Below are 19,097 nucleotides of genomic sequence, written 5' to 3' on the forward strand. Positions count from 1 at the left end.
CAGTTGTGTCTCGCTGATCTGGGAGATCCTCTTGTGACAGAATGGGGCATTGTTGAAAATGTGAAGGGATATCTTGTGCCAGCATTGAAAAGATTGTTGATATTTGTTCATAATTTAGAGAGACACAGACACCCTCTAGCTGAAGCTTCCGCAATTGCACTGGGGGCCGGAGTGACTGACGGTTGTATCTTTCCTTTTTTACTTTACAAGGTTGTTCTTCACCAGATCTTCAGCTAATTACAGTATTTGTAAGAATGGATTCCAAATATCATTGAATTTGTCCATGGCAAGTCTGCAGTTACTTGTATATGAAAAGTCATTCATATGTTGCGAGTTTGTATGAGTCTTCAATCCAATCGTAGAAGGGAGCTGCATTTTTATATTTGTATCTTTGCTGAACCAAGGAAATGGCCCCGGAAGTTATTGTCGCCCTGTTTGGGAAGGTTTGGGGGGGGGGGGAGGAAGTAGAGAGGAACCCCCTGCAGCCAGGTCAACTCCCCAATAAGGCTGCATTGCTCCAGTATATTTGCATCACAAATGGAATGATTCCTTTATTCTCCAATGATAAACATTTACTGTTTTATTCATGTTCGGATGTTAAAGACATAATAGTGAAAGGAAACGCCATTATTAATACAAAACTGCAAAAAGAGAGAAACACAAAATACGCCAAACAGAAGCATTGCTGAATATCGGATTTCTCCTTCTATGGAAACAATTGCAGACTTTTTCATATATAGAACTCTGGAAACTCCACTGAGTATTAATGAAGGACAGGAACAATGAAACTGAAACCTTTTTTCTGTGAACCTCAAATTTGTAAGTGGCCTCGTCTCTGTTCCTGCCGAGAATGAATAAGGTCGCACCACTTCTTGTACCTCACTATTCCAAACTAAAATGAAAAGGTTCGCTTTTTTCCCAATGAAAGGGCAATTTCCCAGTCTTTTCCATCCTTCATACTTACTTTATTGGGAACTTTAGTCTTGTATGCCATGTCCCAAATTGAATCAGGGCTTCATTTGGGTGTGTTTTTTATCGTTGAGCCCTTACCAACAACAGACTTGCACAAACTACACATCAGGGTAGCAGAGCCATAGTGTAGTTGAAATCCCATCAGCCCCAGAGAGAGCAAGAAGGGGAACAATGTTGTTCCCCAAAACAATAGGAGGCCACGATCCAGATTTGCCCCAAGACAGACAACTTGCAGGGGGGGGCAAGGGGAGAGAGAAAGAAGAAATTGGTGGGTGCACTGTAGGTTTTTTAATGTTTTGCCACACATACCATAATATTATTTGGCACGGGACACTCTCAGGCCAAAAATCATACGTGACGGCATTGGCACAGCATATCAGAATCCATCCATTATAAACTCCCCGTAAAGTGGGGGGGGGGGGAGGCACTTAGAGTGCTGAACCCTTTCCCCATCACACATACAACCTTCCCTGCCAAAGGCACTTTTGCCAGACGTTTCCCCCCAATGTAAGAAACCTACACTGGGGGGTAAACAGCTGGGAGGCTTTTTTGGGTGGGAGGGAGAGGGAAGTCTGATGAGGGTGGGAGAGAAGAGGGTTCAGTGCCTTCCTTCCTTCCTTCCTTCCTTCCTTCCTTCCTTCCTCCCTCCCTCCCTCCCTTCCTTCCACCTACCCCTCCCTTGCTCAAAAGGATTTGACCCAACCAAGTCAATTTTGCTATTCTCAGATGGATCTTGATTGCCCCCAAAAGACAACCTCATTTCATTGCCCCACACTGAGCCAGGAGCAGACCCCCTCCCCAGAGAACGCAGCATTGGTGAAAGTGAAGATGACGCTGTGAGAGTCGGCGTCAGAAAAGATCACCCATCTTTTTTTATAGTTGACACACACACAGATCCTCTTGGACTGGAACTTCTCCAACTTACAGGCTGTATTGCTAGACGCGGGCAATGCCCCCAGGGATATTCCAGGAGCCGTGGTTGGGTAATAATCACCAGCGGAAGTCCGGACGATAGCCCAGATCCCAAGACCAGCGTTCAAATTGACAATATTGCATCCCCTTAAAGTCTCGTTGGCTACCCCCACGGCCCAGAACTTTTCACCCCCCAAGTTGGCTATCCAGGAATGGGTCCCAGAGGTGATTCTCTCAACTCCCATAACATAGGAACAACAAATCAATTCATTGGGAGCTCTGTAAGAACCCCAGGGCAAGGTGGAATATGATGATAGTACTAATTTGGGCATGTCTTCACCTGCAAAAGAAAGGAAAGGATTAGGGAGGGAGGTCCCCAAAGGAGTTAGCACCTACTCAGCGGTCAGCAAACCTTTTCAGCAGGGGGCCGGTCCACTGTCCCTCAGACCTTGTGGGGGGCTGGACTATATTTTGGGGAGGAAATGAATGAATTCCTATGCCCCACAAATAACCCAGAGATGCATTTGAAATCAAAGGACACATTCTACTCATGTAAAAATACGCTGATTCACGGACCATCCGTGGGCCAGATTTAGAAGGCGATTGGGCTGGATCTGGCCCCTGGGCCTTAGTTTACCTACCCATGACCTACATCCAAGTTTTATGCAACTCTGAGCTGGGATGCGGCTTGAGAAGCCAATGTACTCCTGGGAAAGTATTCCCCCCATAAAAATAAATTCAGAAGCCGAGGGAGAACCACTTGCGTAGGGCATTTGGTTTCACAGAGTTATAGAGGTGGGAGTGACCCCAACGGACATCTAGTCCAACCCCCTGCAATGCAGGTTTGCATGCAAACAGCATGGATAGCTCAGCTGGTTAGAGCGTGGTGCTGATAATGCCAAGGTTGCAGGTTTGATCCCTGTATGGGGCAGCTGCATCTTCCTGCATTGCAGGGGTTGGAATTGAATCCTCAAAGTCCCTTCCAACTCTATGATTCTACTATCTCTGGGACGCGGGTGGTGCTGTGGGTTAAACCACAGAGCCTAGGACTTGCCGATCAGAAGGTCGGCGGTTCGAATCCCCACGACAGTGTGAGCTCCCGTTGCTCAGTCCCTGCTCCTGCCAACCTAGCAGTTTGAAAGCACGTCAAAGTGCAAGTAGATAAATAGGTTCCACTCCGGCAGGAAGGTAAATGGCGTTTCCGTGCGCTGCTCTGGTTCGCTAGAAGCGGCTTAGTCATGCTGGCCACATGACCCGGAAGCTGTACGCCAGCTCCCTCGGCCAATAAAGAGAGATGAGCGCCACAACCCCAGAGTCGGCCATGACTGGACCTAATGGTCAGGGGTCCCTTTAACTTTACTATCTCTAGGTAGGGCAAGGAAATCCCTGGAGAGCTGTTTCCAGTCACTAAGCTAGATGGGTGAAATGACTTGAGCTTGTATAAAGGCAGCTCTTGACTTCCTGTCATTAGGCGTCACAGATTATCTGCTCGAGACATCAGTCTGTGCACATGCACGGATGGAAAGGTGAGGGAAGCATGAAAGACACGCAGAGACAGATTTTTGTTTCCTGACACCAAAACACAGCTGAAAGTTTTCTCTTCAGTGCAAAAACCCTCCCATATGGGCCTCGGTCCAGTATACCTGAAGGAGCGTCTCCATCCCCATTGTTCTGCCCGGACACTGAGATCCAGTGCCGAGGGCCTTCTGGCAGTTCCCTCCCTGCAAGAAGCCAAGTTACAGGGAACCAGGCAGAGGGCCTTCTCGGTAGTGGCACCCGCCCTGTGGAACGCCCTCCCACCAGATGTCAAAGAGAAAAACAACTACCAGATTTTTAGAAGACATCTGAAGGCAGCCCTGTTTAGGGAAGCTTTTAATGTTTAATAGGTTATTGTATTTTAATATTCCGTTGGAAGCCGCCTAGAGTGGCTGGAGAAACCCAGCAGGGTGGGCGGGGTATAAATAAATTATTATTATTATTATTATTATTATTATTATTATTATTATTATTATTATTATTATTATTATTATTATCTCAGCTGCAAAAATTGTTTAAAGATCTGCCAAACCTGGTAATGTATGTTTCTTTTCTTGCGGCCCAGAGAGCACAATATCTAAGGAAGAAAAGTGTTATGAGAAACGAGTTACTGCTAATACTTGACTCCGGTACTTGACAGTGCCTGAAACTGTGATCGTGAAAAAAAGCAAGCTAACATTTAGCCAACGTATCCAACCTTTGGCTCTCTTGCATCATTACCGTTAAGTGTTATGAAGAAAAGCAAGGTAGATCTGAAACCATTGCCAAATACAGATGGTTTGCTCAGATTTTTAAAGGAAGAAAAGGTCCTGTATGCAGATCCCTCAAATGCTGAGATTTCGAGTATCTAATGGGAAATTCTAAATGTGAAAATCTTAAATTCCATGCACCAATTTTTCCATCAAGCAGTCAATTCCCACCTGCAGTTAGACTCAAAACAGGATCAGATGAGCTATACAGTGGTACCTCGGGTTACATATGCTTCAGGTTACATACGCTTCAGGTTACAGACTCCGCTAACCCAGAAATAGTACCTCGGGTTAAGAACTTTGCTTCAGGATGAGAACAGAAATCGTGCAGTGGCAGCAGGAGGCCCCATTAGCTAAAGTGGTACCTCAGGTTAAGAACAGTTTCAGGTTAAGAACAGACCTCTGGAACGAATTAAGTACTTAACCTGAGGTACCACTGTATTTTCAAACCCACTTTCCAAAAGTTAACGCAATGACCCTTCGTTACCTTTGAACTCCTTCATGGCGGTCTCCAGAAAAGGATGCATTTTAGAGAATTTCTCAATTCGCTTTTTAAATCCGGGAGGAAAAGCTACTGGATCCTCAGCTTTATTTTCATGACACCTAGGAAGAAGATAACAACTTTTATTTGCAATTCATCTCTTGGTTCTCAAGTCTCGTATCAGCAATTGGGATGAATAAGAAAAGCAGGAACAGCACAAATGCAGAGAGGGAGAGAAAGAGAAAGGAGGCAGGCAGCAGAATTATCTGCCCAATTACAAACACCTATTATACACTGAAAAATTTTCTATCATGAAATATAAGAAGAATAAAGGAGAAGAATAAAGAGTTAGCTTACATATTCTTTCCATATAAAATTTGCAGATGAGATAAAATTATGTATGTATATTTTGGTCAATAACCAGTAGAGAAGATAAGAAAACAGAGCAGATACAACACAATAATACGTTAAGTATACTATTAAATGTTGAGTTAAAAACAATGTAAAATGTTTAAAAAATGAGAAGTATAAAATAATTACATTAAAATGTAATTTTAGATTTTAACTCTTTTTTTCCTCAACCTTATTGTCAATATAAAACAATATTTTCAAACAATCTGCCTAAATTTTAGATGTAGCCATTGGTTAGCATACCCTGTTATAGCTAGGTCAGAAATGCCTAAAACTTAAGGGAAATTGATTTTTTGAATGCTGAATATTTTCCCCAAGCACAGAATGTACATTGCATCTAATAACAGTGTCATTTTGACACCTGGGATATGTATATTAGGGTTAATATCATATTTTGAGATTGTTGTAGCCTGCCCAAAAAGTGAAGGGGAAGTAAGAAATATAATAAATCACCATCACAATCTGCTATGAAATCAAGTTTACAGTAGGTGGAGGAACACCATCACTTATTCCCCTAACCTCCTTCTGCAGGGCCTGTAAGACAGAGCTATTCCGCCTGGCTTTCAATTTGAATTTAGCCTGATCTTTTATTCTCCTTCCTCCCCCCCCCCTCCCCTTTTTATGAAGATTACCCGCTCTGGGATCCCACAGCTAATTCTCCCCTCCTTGCTGGCCCAAATAGGACTAATTTAGCCAGCTAGTCCTGGTGATCATCTAATGTTTATTGGATGGATCTTCCCCTAAATTGATTTTAGAACTTTGAATTTATTGTTATCCATGCTTTTATACTGTATTTTATTTTGTTTCTTGTTGTATCACAATTAAGTGTTTTAAATTTGTTGTTAGCCTCCCTGAGCCCGGTTTTCTGAACTGGGAAGGGCGGGGCATAAATAAAAATTTATTATTAAAATAAACATTTTATGTGCATCCTCCCTTCCCCAATACAATAGTTTCCTATCAAAGGTACATCACAAAATTTCAGGAAATCTGCAATCCAATGGAGAACTGTATTCTGATTGGCATATTTGTCTGTGATCCATGAATTAGATTGGCACATGGTTTTAAGTGAGACAGGAGATTTGTGTCAGCCCACTGTGCATAACAAAGCCACATACCTTTGCAGGATGCTACTGATATCCTAGAAGGGAAGAGAGAGAATAATATTAATTCAGCCTCTTGCACCAGTCTCCTCCTACATATCAGACAGATGGAAACTTCCTATCTCATGATCCCATACTTCCCTGAACCCATATCTTCTATTATCTCCTCACTAAGCTGCAGATTCTACTGCTTATTTAAGACGGAGGGGGTGGAAGATAGAGATAGGGTTGCCATATTGCAAGAATCCAGACATTAATTGAGCTTTTGGGGGGCAATCACCCTCTGACCCCGAGCCGCCAGCACACACGCACCCCACACACATACAATTTAAAAAACTACAGAAACCCAGACATTTGCTTTCAAATTTGAAAATCCCCCTGGTTGGGCATGTAGACCCCCCCAAAAGAGGACATCTCTGTGATTTCCCAGGTGCATGGCAACTGAAAGAGACTGAAAGAGGAGCTCTCTGCCCCAGAACCTCCCCCAGTTATGCTTTTTCCTGAAATGCAGGCAGATGGCACACCTGGGATCTTCTGCCAACTGCAAGTGATCCCAGGCTATGCTCTGCTGCTGGCTCCCACCACTGGTGCCACCAGCCTGAGAGCAGATGTCAGCTTGCTACCGCTCATGATGTATATTGCTCTACACACAACAGCGAGGGCATGTTTGAATTGGGTAGAGGGAGAACTCAACTGGCCAGTGTTGCTGTTGCCATTGCCAATGCTAGCACAAAAACTCCCTGGATCCATTGTGATTTGGCAGGCTTCATCCATACTGCAGGAGCAGCTTTGCCTGCAAATTCCATCCACTTCTATCAAACCTGAATCATGCAGTTTGATGAAGCTCCAAATCACAGTTTTGAATAAAATGTGTGGCCAGTGCACATCCCTACTATGAATACTTCTATAAAGCAACAGACAGAGTGGTTGGGAGTACAACCTTTACCTGCAGAACAAACTGGACTATTTAATTGTGCCAAGTCTTACCTGCAAGAATTCAGTCACTGGCTGTTTCTGCTTCTCCTCCAGCTCCTTAATAAGGTCGTCAATAGAAGACATTTCCTCAGAGAGTTTTGCAATATGTTGGTCCCCACAGGATTTAACCCCATCGTCCAGTTCCTTCAATTGAGCCAGCAGGAGGCGCTCTTGTTCTTCCAGAAACTGGTGCGATTGCTTGAAATCGGCCACGATTTTCTGCCTCTCCGATTCCGTCCGCTTCTGTAATGAGAAAGTCAGGGCCAGTCAAATATATTTAGGTGCTTCCCTGATTTCACTTTCACTGACTGGAGCAGCAGTTCACTTCAGCACTGGCAAGGGGACAGCGCTTCTTCCACAACTGAAGAGAGCAGGCAGACTACCTTAGGGGAATCAAGGCAGACTGCATGGCTCTGTTGCACACCCATAATAATATTAGATGCGACTTCTTTCTTTCTGATAGTGCAGCCTGGCTAAAGTGGGAAGAAGGAGGAGGGGTGGCTTTGCTGCGTTCAGTTCTTTTTAAAGGATTAACGAGAGAGCTGGCCTATTTTTTTTCACTCAGAGGCAGCATTCATCCTTGGCTTAGCTTCCAAAGTTTGCATGCCAGCAGTGGGTGTGGTCAAATGTGAATGTGGCCACCCTACTCTCTCAAAGGCACATAGCCTCCTGCCAGCTGATTCCTGTCAACCAGCTAAGGTTTTTGCCTTTTCTACACGCATCCAGTCATCAACCCAATGGCTAGGGAAGCAGCATTTATATCACCATCAGGTTGCTGGGCTATAGGGACATGAGTGCCGTTGTAGTCTAAACCACTGAGCCTCTTGGGCTTGCTGATCAGGTGGTCAGCGGTTTGAATCCCCGTGATGGGGTGAGCTCCCATTGCTTGGTCCCAGCTCCTGCCAACCTAGGAGTTCGAAAGCACGCCAGTGCAAGTAGATAAATAGGTACCACTCTGACAGGAAGGTAAACGGTATTTCCGTGTGTCGGTCTGGTTTCCGTCACAGTGTTTGGTTGAGCCAGAAGTGGTTTATTCCTGGTGGCCACATGACCCAGAAAGCTGTCTGCAGATAGACGCTCGCTCCCTTGGCCTGAAAGCGAGAGAGCTATGGCAACCCCATAGCTGCCTTTGACTGGACTTAACCATCCAGGGGTCCTTTACCTTTACCTTACCTGCTGGGCTATGCTTTTCCTATTTTTATTTTTTCTCTTCTCGCTGCCCAAGCAACTTGGATGGGCAGAAAAAATTGTTGTGGGTTGGGTAGATCAGGCATTCAAACGTGGGACTAAACCCAGGACAACGTGTAAGTGAGGCACAGGCTCCACCTCCATGTGGGATATTTAAGATACAGTCAAATCCAACAATTCATGTTTTGCTAGCTAGGCACACGATGGGAGCTGTAGCTCAGAGTTTTCCTGTAAGTTTGCTAGAGAGGACTCTGTGAGAGACACTCCCACTGCCTGCCTGGGTACACTTTTTCTTCATCACCATGCCAGCAACATGAGAGTATCTGCTACATCTGAGTTCCATGTTCAGGCTCCATTTTTAAGCTAGACTTAAGTACATCTTTGTAACTGAATTACCATTTTAAGCCTGCCTGACAAACCTGCTGTATCTGTTACTCTTCAGCAAGTATTCCGAGTGTGTAAATGTTATTTGTACTTGTTATGAGACGTTGTTGTTATTTTAAGGTTTTAAAAGGGGGGAAACAGCAGGAAAATCCAGCCTGTCTTAAAGCATTCTGGATTACTTAAACTAAAAGGAGCTTATCTAAGCTTCCCTTCTAAGCTGCAAAATGATGCACTCTACTGAAACCACAAATGTGAGGAAGGAAGGGTAATATCTAATAAATATATCCAGGGCTTTTTTTTTAATCCAGAACTCACCAGAACTCAGTTCCGGGACCTCTCAGGTGGGCACCATTGCCATTACAAGGGAGGCGTCTGTGGTGAGTTCTGGCACCTCTTTTTTTCCAGAAAAATAGCTCTGGATAAATAGCATCTATTCACATCCCAGCGCTCAGAACTAAGGCCTCATCCTGGAAGTATAAACATACTGGAGCCTCTACAGTCAAGTACCTACCAGCAGCTTCTGGCTTTCAGCCTCCCCACTCAGTTTAGAAGCCAGAATTTCCTTTTTCTGTTTGTTCAGGAATTCCAAATGACCCTGGATTTTACCCTGAAAAAAGGAGGCATTTGAGTTCATTGTTGGGACAGAGATCTTTTTTTTAAAAAAGTATATGCAGTGTCAGTTCAAGGTTCAAGTATACAAAGACAGAAGAGAGCTGGGGACATTGGTGGGGAACCTCAGGCCCAGTGGCTCAAGACCTCTCTGTCTGATCCTCAGGACTCTAGGCCTCAGGCCGCCCCGACCCCTACCCCGCTGTTCATGCTATGCTTCTAAATTACCATATTTTTCACTCTATAAGATGCACTTTTCCCCTCCTAAAAAGTAATGGGAAATGTGTGTGCGTCTTATGGAGCGAATGCAGGCGGGAGGCTCTGCTCTGCGCTCCCTTTAAAGAGCTGCACACATGCTCTGCTCACTCTTTAAAGGGAGCACAGCTCTTGGGGGAGCCTTCCTCCTGCTGCCCGGGAGAGGCTCACATGGCTATCCCAGAAGCCAGAACAGCAAGAGGGATTGCTGCTTTCACTGCGCAGTGATCCCTCTTGCTGTTCTGGCTTCTGGGATTCAGAATATTTATCTTCTTGTTTCCCTCCTCCAAAAACTAGGTGCATCTTATGGTCTGGTGAGTCTTATAGAGCGAAAAATGCGGTATTTTGCTTATTTACTTATTTCATGAAATTTATACACCACCTGATTCATACCCTCCATCATTTCTCCGATAAAAATAGGGACATCCTATTCCATACCCTCCAACATTTCCCCAGTGAAAACAGAGACGTCCCCTCCAACATTTCTGTGATGAAAATAGGAACGTCCCAATTGCAGAAAACAAAACAAACCCTTTAAGCAGTTTATATTTTTTAAAAATATAAATAAATAAATCTGCTGTGGTAGCTCTCTCGGCCCTTGGGGTGGGGAAAGGAGAAGGCTGTGAAGGTTGCACATTGCAACTCTCCTTCAAACTTTGTACAGGTGTTTGGTGCTGAAGGAACCCTCTCCGTCACCCGGGGCAGTAGGCTGAGGGGTGGGGTGAACCGCGCGGCAGCCCGATCAGATGCCTGTACGGACCCCATGCGAGCAGCGCCCATACTGACTGTGCGCATGCTCTTCGTCGCTCCACAGCTGGGGGGAGGCAGCAGTCCATCTTGTCACCCCCCCTCCGGGTGGCACCCTGGGTGACCCGCCCCCTCCACCCCCCTTGGTACGCCACTGCAGGTGTCCACAATATTGAGCACATAGCATGAGCCCGTGATTGGAGGCAGCACGATTCTACTAACAGTGGCTGGAAACTGAAGGAGGGCAGATTGCGGTTCCACTCAGGTTCCTGCTCCAGGGCTTCCCATAAGCTTCTATCTGGTGGACCAGTGTAAGAAAAGGATGCAGAATTAATGGTCCCTTGGCTCCATTCGGCAGGACTCTCCTTATGTCCTTACAGCATTTGCTTGGGGTGCTCAACAAGGGTCAAGACGCTTAGGGGAAGCAGATAGATGGGTCCCCCGTTCCTCATGCCCTCCCACCTTCCATCTCCTACCTGATACGCTTCAAAGGCCTCCTCCTTCGGGATCACCTTGTGGTCCCTGTGCTCCTTGGATTTGTCGCACACCACACAGATGGGGGCTTGGTCGTCTTCGCAGAAGAGTTTCAGGGGCTCCTGGTGTCTCTCACAAACCCTTCCCAGCGCTTCCGCCCCTCTGGCCATCTGAAGGCTGAATTTCTTGGCTATTTCCACAATGCACGCCAGTTGCCAGTTGGGCCTGACATTCCTTTGCTGACAAGGTTCCCTGCACTGGGGGCAAGAAGCATCTCTGCCAGGTTCGCCCCAGGCTCGGGTGATGCATGCTTGGCAGAAATTGTGGCCGCAGTCTATGATCACTGGGTCTTTGAAGTACTCCAGGCAGATGGGGCATGTCGTTTCCTCGCAGAGGTTCTGGACTGGGTTGCCTTCTGCCATTGTGTCTCCCTGAAATGGTAACGAAGGCTTCAGTTTCCCTTTTCTCATCTCACTGGACGGGCAGTTCTCTCCCATTGAAAGAAATGTGTAGATAAACCTTTAATGTGTAGGCAGAAATTTACTTAATTTAATACTAAAAATGGGTTAGTGCTGCAAGTTGAAATGGACTGTTCTCTGAAATTCCAAATGTGATAGCAAAATGATAACAATAATAGCAGCATACGGAACCCTAAGGTAAAGGTAAAGGTAAAGGGACCCCTGACTATTAGGTCCAGTCGTGGCCGACTCTGGGGTTGTGGCGCTCATCTCGCTTTATTGGCCGAGGGAGCCGGCATACAGCTTCCGGGTCATGTGGCCAGCATGACTAAGCCGCTTCTGGCAAACCAGAGCAGTGCATGGAAACGCCGTTTACCTTCCCGCTGGAGCGGTACCTATTTATCTACTTGCACTTTGACGTGCTTTCGAACTGCTAGGTGGGCAGGAGCAGGGACCGAGCAACGGGAGCTCACCCTGTTGCAGGGATTCGAACCGCCGACCTTCTGATCAGCAAGTCCTAGGCTCTGTGGTTTAACCCACAGCGCCACCCGCGTCCCTTTTAGGGAACCCTAGACAACATTAAAATATAAGCCATGTTGGCCCCTAAGAAAAATCTCAAAAGCCCTAATAGGAGGGGTGCTTTTATCAGGCTACAAGTTTTGGAAACTCTTCATCAGGCAAGATGGTAAACAAAGTGGGAAGAGTTAATTCCCAGTGAGAAAATTAGAAATAAGTATTGAAAATAGCTTCCGAATTCGGTCCATATTCGGTTGGTTCAGTGAGCCTAGGGAGAGCAAGCAAAGAGCCAGAACCATATCAAAATGAAAGTCAACTTAAAATTTACCCGTGATTAGGCAAATGGAGAAAAATCGCAAGCATTCATTTGAAACAGTGAAAACATGATGCAGAACAAACAGCACTTCATATATAAAAGACAAGTACAGTACAATGGATTAAGCAACTGCAATGGGGCTACGACAAAACTTTGAATAGCAGAAACGTGTAACTATTTACATCAGTGGTTTAAGGCACCTAATAAAGCATGGATGTAAAATAAAATATAAGGAAGCAATTCGCCTTCCACCCGCCCCCTCCTCTAGTTCAGCTGACTTAAGAAGGAACAGTAAGTAGGTTTATATTACCCCTAGGATTGGAAGAGTTTAAGAAAAACAAAAAAAACTTCAGGGAGTAATGCCTAAATAAAATTACTGTAAATTGGGAATGTATTGATCAAAAGATCCACCAGACTTGTTGTGGTCCCCACTGATTCCTAATGGAAGATTGCCCAGGCAAAAATCACCCGTGAGGATCAGGGTGGAGGGAATCCGTCCCAATAAATAATTGTATCAGAAGTATAAATGCGTCGAGATGTATAGTTTTTAATTTTTTGATATTTGATTTTTTTCAGAAGCTATCAATGGATGTATTAGTTAATTATGTATGCATTTGTATGTTTGAAAATAAATAAAATAAAATAATAATGAATTGTATCAGAAGTAGAATGAAAAAGGAAATCTCCCCCAAAAAACACACCCCAAAAACCCACCAAACCAGCATACATTTGACATTCATGAGAGATGCCATATGTCGGGGGCAACAGTGTAGCTTAAAGGTTGGTTAAGAAGGAAACAAGAATAGGGATATAGAACAGATATGCAAGATGAAGTGCTTTGAATGAACCGAGTTGCCACCTTGCTCCTAAAACACTGGCTTTTTTTGGTAAATTTACTCACCTTCCTTCTACAAACACCATCACACACATAGACACACACCCTGCCCTTCTTTTTCTGCTCTTCCTTCTCAAATATCTGCCCCACCTACCTGAACTCTTCTTGTTCCTGTTTTCTTTTCTGGCAGCTTAGCTTTTTCCCAAAAGAACCCCCTGGAAAGTGACCCAGGGCTGCTCTGCACCAACTAATCTGTAGGTCTTTGAAATGCTACGTGCAAAGGCAAGAGTAGCCTGACCTCAACTGGGGCTTGCTTCTGAAGTGAAATGGCTGGGCTCAGACTAGAAAGCTCATCCCAGGTGCTGAGCTTGGTGATTGGGAGCAAGATCAGGTTCAGCTGTGCCTTCTGATAAGCGAGGGGGGAAAGGAGGACTGGACTTTGACTCCTCAGCAACCACAAACATCTGCAGGGGAAGATGGGGGCAGAAGCTGCCTGCTCTCCACCCCTTTGTTCATTCCCATATGGGGAGGAGGCTGATCACAGAGCGGCTGTGAGCTCCCTCTATTTCAGGAGAACAACCATATCGCTGAGTTAAAGGAGCTTCCCCACCCACAAACCCCACTGTGTATGTTGTTGCAGGGGTGCCAGCCTGAATAAAATATTGGGGGCCCAGTAAGCCCCACCCCACATAGTCAATCACATGATAGGAGTATTGTTGGCCCAGAAATGGAAACAGGAAGAATTACCGACGAAAAAAGAATGGCAGATGAAACTATGACTATGCAGAATTGGACAAGATGACAGGAAGGATTCGAAACCTGCGGGACCAGAGATTCTCGGAAGACTGGAATAAATATGTGAACTATTTAATAATTATAATTATAATAATTTATTATTTATACCCTGCCCATCTGGCTGGGTCCCCCCAACCACTCTGGGCGGCTTCCAACAAATTTTTGAAAACAAATATTTGAAAAGCAATTGTAACCAACGAATTATGCTAGTAGGACTACAAGAAGTTTTGTAAGGAGGAAAATATGAACTATTGCAAGGATGGTTACGAAGAGAGTTGTTAGTTAAGATAATTAAAAGTAATAGTGAAATTAAGAAATGTAAACTAAGTGAAAAAGATTAGAAAATTTTCAGATGTGATTGATGTAAGTCTAAAAATTGTGTAAGATATGAAATTATGTTAAATGATTGTTGAAAGTTATATATATATATATATTCACATGTTATGACACACACACACTATTTCAATGGCAATGTCCATCAAAGGGGGGGGCTGGCCCTCTCAAATATTTTATAGAGGGGTGCGAAGGTACCTCGGCCTCTAGAAGTTGGCTCCTACGTGTTGTTGTAAATATATAATTGAGGGTCAGGGCCCCCTCATGGGTTGCTAAGCAGCCTGAAAAGTCAGGGGACTACCACAACCAAGAAAAAGAAGAGCATGGCAGCTTTAAGCTGTCATCCTATTTATTCCGTTGCAGCTGGGTTCTCCGCAGGTGAGCAGCATAGAACCTGTTACAAAAGTAACTTGGAGCTTTTTATACCTTAGGTTTTGGGTGGTATAAAGTGACACAGGTTTGTCAAATTGCACGTAAAATGGGGCAGGTTTTGGTTAGATTGGAGAGGGGTGCAAAAAGTGAGCACGAGTGCAAAGCAGAGGTGCAGTGCGCAACACCGTTTACACTGGTAAGGTTACACCGGTGTGACAATCTGAAGAGGTTTGGGGAGGCAAAGCTGGTAGCCGGGTTTGGGAGAAGGTTTGGGAGCAGCGGGCAGGCTGTTCGCTGAGAGAGGGGAGGAAGATGACGGAGAGGAGGGGGACCAAGAAGCTGGGTGAAGGGAGAGGAGGTCGGTTGCCGTGAGTGGAGAATCATGGTAGAGGGCAAAGGAGAGGCAGCAGCGAAGGGGAGAAAGTGCAGGCGTCACCTGAGGAGTTTGGGCAAAAGGGATGGAGAGGAGGAGGCTGGAAAAGGGGACTGTGCTGCTTGGGGAGGGGAGAAAAAAGTGGGGAGAAGGAAAGCCTCCCAAGGTGTGATTCAGAATATATTTTTTCTTGTTTTCCTGCTCTAAAAACTAGGTGTGTCTTATGGTCAGGTGCATGTTATGGAGCGAAAAATACGGTATATTGATCTCCTGTCACCTAGATTATATCAGTTATATGATGAGATGTTTAAAGAAGGAATCAGTTTGACCTTATTCAACCAGGTTTACATTCCTGTTATTCCAAACCCCGGCAAGGACCTGACGCAATGTGCCAACTATCGCCCAATTTCTTTTATAAGCATCAATGCAAAAATCTTAACAGCAATATTGGCAAATAGACTGCAAGGAGTAATACCAACTATTACTAAAAATGACCCAACATACAAGACAAGCTGCAGATAACAGCAGGCTGATGCAATATGGTCAGTTTGAATGCTGGACATGGGATCTGGGCTATTGTCCGGACTTCTCTTGGTGATTATTACCCATCCACGGCTCCTGGAATATCCCTGGGGCCATTGCCCCAGTCCAGCAATACAACCTGTAAATTGGAGGCGTTCTGGTGCAAGAGGATCCATGTGTGTGTCAACTATAAAAACAGATCAGTGCTCTCTACTGATGCCGACTCTCACAGCATCACCTTCACTTTCACCAATGCTATGTTCTCTGGGGAGGGGGTCTGCTCCTGGCTCAGTGTGGGGCAATGAGGTGAGGCTGTCCTTGGATGCAATCAAGAGCCATCTGACAGTAGCAAAACTCACTTGGTTGGGCCAAATCCTTCAAAGCAAGGGAGGGGTAGGTGGAAGGAAAGAACGCATTGGACCCTCTTCCCACCCACCCCATTAGACTTTCTTCCCCCTCCTACCCCAAAAAATTCCCAGCTGTTTACCCTCCAGTGTAGGTTTCTTACATTGGGGGGAAATGTCTGGCAAAAGTGCCTTTGGCAGGGAAGGTTGTATGTGTGATGGGGGAAGGGCTCAGCACTCTAAGTGCTCCCTCCACTTTATGGGGAGTTTGTAACGGACGGATTCTGACATGCTGTGTCACTGCTGCCATGTGCAGCCACCAATTTCTTCTTTCTCTCTATCCTTGCCCCCCTGCAAGTTGTCTGTCTTGGGGCAAATGTGGATCATGGCCTCCTGTTGTTTTGGGGAACCACATTGTTCCCCTTCTTGCTCTCTCTGGGGCTGATGGGATGTCAACTACACTATGGCTCTGCTACCCTGATGTGTAGTTTGTGCAAGTCTGTTGTTGGTAAGGGCTCAACGATTAACAAAAAACCCAAATGAAGCCCTGATTCAATTTGGGACATGGCATACAAGACTAAACTTCCCAATAAAGTAAGTATGAAGGAGGGTAAAGACTGGCAAATTGCCCTTTCATTGGAAAAAAGCAAACCTTTTCATTTTAGTTTGGAATAGTGGGGTACAAGAAGTGGTGCGACCTTATTCATTCTCGGCAGGAACAGAGACGAGGCCGCTTACAAATTTGAGGCTCGCGGAAAGGAGGTATCAGTTTTATTGTTCCTGTTTCATTAACACTCAGTGGAGTTTCCTGAGTTCTATATATGAAAAAGTCTGCAGTTATTTCCAAAGAAGGGGAAATCCGACATTCAGCAACGCTTCTGTTTTGTGTGTTTTGTGCTGTTGTTGTTTTGCAGTTTTGTATTAATAAAGACATCATAGTGAAAGGAAACACCAGTAACATCTGAACATGAATAAAACAGTAAATGTTTACCACTGGAGAATAAAGGAATCATTCCATTTGTGATGCACATTTACTGGAGCAGTGCAGCCTTGGTCTGTCTACTTCCTTCCCCCCCCCCCCCCTTCCCAAGCATGGTGAAAAATATTTCCGGGGCCATTTCCTTGCAAAAACTATGGAAAAGAAATAAATACCATATTTTTCGCTCTATAGGGCGCACAGAACCATAGGGCGCACCTAGATTTTAGGGGGGGGAATAAAGGGGGGGAATTGGATGGATCCCGCTCGCTGTCTTGGCTTCATCTTTAGCCACGGGGCTGGGGTTGGGGCGGGGGAAGCCCGAGCTTCCCCCGACCCCAGCCCCCAGAACGGGTCCAGGAGTGGGGGCGAGGTTGCGCGCGACCTCACCTTCGCTCCCGGAGCTTGCTGTTATCCGCAAGCCTTCTGAGCCCGGCAGGAACTCCCGCCGGGCTGCGAAGGCTTGCAGATAGTTGCCTGAAGCCTGCGGTGCGCAGCGGAGTTGTCTCTGTGCTCCCTGGGCTTCAGGCTGCTATCCGCAAGCCTTCGGAGCCCGGCGGGAAGTCCCGTCGCACTCTGAAGGCTTGTGGATAGCTGCCTGAAGCCTGGAGAGCGAGAGGAGTCGGTGCGCACCGACCCCTCTCGCTCTCCTGGCTTCAGCGAAAGCCTACATTCGCTCCATAGGACGCACACCCATTTCCCCTTCATTTTTGGAGGGGGGAAAGTGCGTCCTATAGAGAGAAAAATATGGTAACAGAGATGGTAGGGATAGAGGCATATAAAAAAGTAAAATATTTAGGAATATGGATAACAGCAAAAAATATAGATATTTTAAAAGATAATTATGAAAAAATTTGGCAGGAAATTAAAAGAAATTTGGAAACATGGAAAAGGTTGAACCTCCCTTTAATGGGAAGAATTGCAACTATAAAAATGAATGTACTTCCAAGGATGTTACAGTGGTAACTTGAGTTACAGATGCTTCAGGTTACAGACTCCGCTAACCCAGAAATAGTACCTCGAGTTAAGAACTTTGCTTCAGGATAAGAACAGAAATTGTGCGGCGGCAGTGCGGCGGCAGCGGGAGGCCCCATTAGCTAAAGTGGTGCTTTGGGTTAAGAACAGTTTCAGGTTAAGAACGGACCTCCAGAACGAATTAAGTTCTTAACCTGAGGTACCACTGTATTTCTCTTCCAAACTTGTTCCAGTAATAACAGGGAATGCATGCTTTAAAGAATGGCAGAGAGAAATATCAAGATTTGTCTGGAATGGGAAAAAGCCAAGGATAAAAAATGAAATTTTAACAGATGTGAAAGAAAGAGGTAGATTCTCACTTCCAGACTTAAAATTGTATTATGAAGCTGCATCCCTAATATGGATCCGAGATTGGACCAAGTTAGACGGGAAGGAAATAACAGACTTGGAAGGACATGATAATAGATTTGGATGGCATCCCTACCTCTGGTATGGAAAAGCAAAAGTACATAAAGGATTCCACAACCATTTAATAAGAAAATCATGGTTCAAAGTATAGGAGAAATATAAAGATTTATTAGAACCGAAAACACCTTGGTGGCTATCACCTATTGAAGCACTATCACTTAAAATATTGGGGGGGGGGGGGGGGGAGGAGAGTGGCCAACATATAGAGAACTGCTTGTGGAACAAGAGTGATCCAATATGATGAAATAAAAGAACCATCTTCAAAGCTGGTTGCATCATAGACAATTACAGGATATTTTTAAGGAGGATAATAAAAAAGGCTTCTCATATTCAGTTTCCAACTTCCAAATGGAAGTGATAGAAAATACAAAATTATTTAAAAAGGCATATAATGTGGGAGACCAAAGATGAAGAAGTAAAATCAGGAATGATCAAATGGGCGCAAGATGTGGGACATAATATACAATTTGAGGACTGGATAAAATTGTGAAAAGTAAATTTGAAATTCACAGATTGCATATTATTGAGAGAAAACTATATGAAAATGATGTGCAGATGGTATTTATCACCGGTTAAATTGGCAAAAATGTATAAAAACGAAAAGAAAGAGTGTTGGAGATGTTAAACAGAAGGTACGTTTTATCATATGTTTGTAAAAAGGTAAAATCCTACTGGGAAATGATATACGATGAATTGAAGAACATATTGAAAATAACTTTTGTAAAAAATAAAACCAGAAGCCTTTTCGTTAGGTATTTTAGGTCAAGACATACCAAAAGAAACAAGGACTTTATTTATGTATGCCACTACGGCAGCAAGAATGTTGAATTGGAAGACTGGAGAAACACCAACTAAAGAACAATGGCAAGAGAAGTTGATGAACTATGCAGAACAGGCAAAATTGACAGATAGACTAAGAAAAAAAGACGACAGAGACTTTGAAAAAGATTGGGAACCATGCATATTATATTTGCAGAAACAAAGAAAGTCACTAGACTTGATGGCAGGATGTACATTATTA

General features: G+C 44.7%; 1 pseudogene across 1 annotated transcript; it reads right to left on the minus strand.

The window, feature by feature from the left end:
• Positions 1–521: 521 nt before the first annotated feature.
• On the minus strand, positions 522–13,343 carry LOC114590964 (zinc finger protein RFP-like; annotated as a pseudogene). Its single transcript, XR_013391618.1, has 8 exons — positions 13,073–13,343; positions 10,796–11,224; positions 9,220–9,315; positions 7,149–7,379; positions 6,177–6,199; positions 4,657–4,772; positions 3,948–3,997; positions 522–2,279 (listed from the first exon to the last, which is right to left on the minus strand). The product of XR_013391618.1 is annotated as a zinc finger protein RFP-like (transcript).
• Positions 13,344–19,097: the final 5,754 nt, after the last annotated feature.

Source organism: Podarcis muralis, chromosome 2, assembly GCF_964188315.1.
Source record: "Podarcis muralis chromosome 2, rPodMur119.hap1.1, whole genome shotgun sequence".
NCBI lineage: Eukaryota > Metazoa > Chordata > Lepidosauria > Squamata > Lacertidae > Podarcis > Podarcis muralis.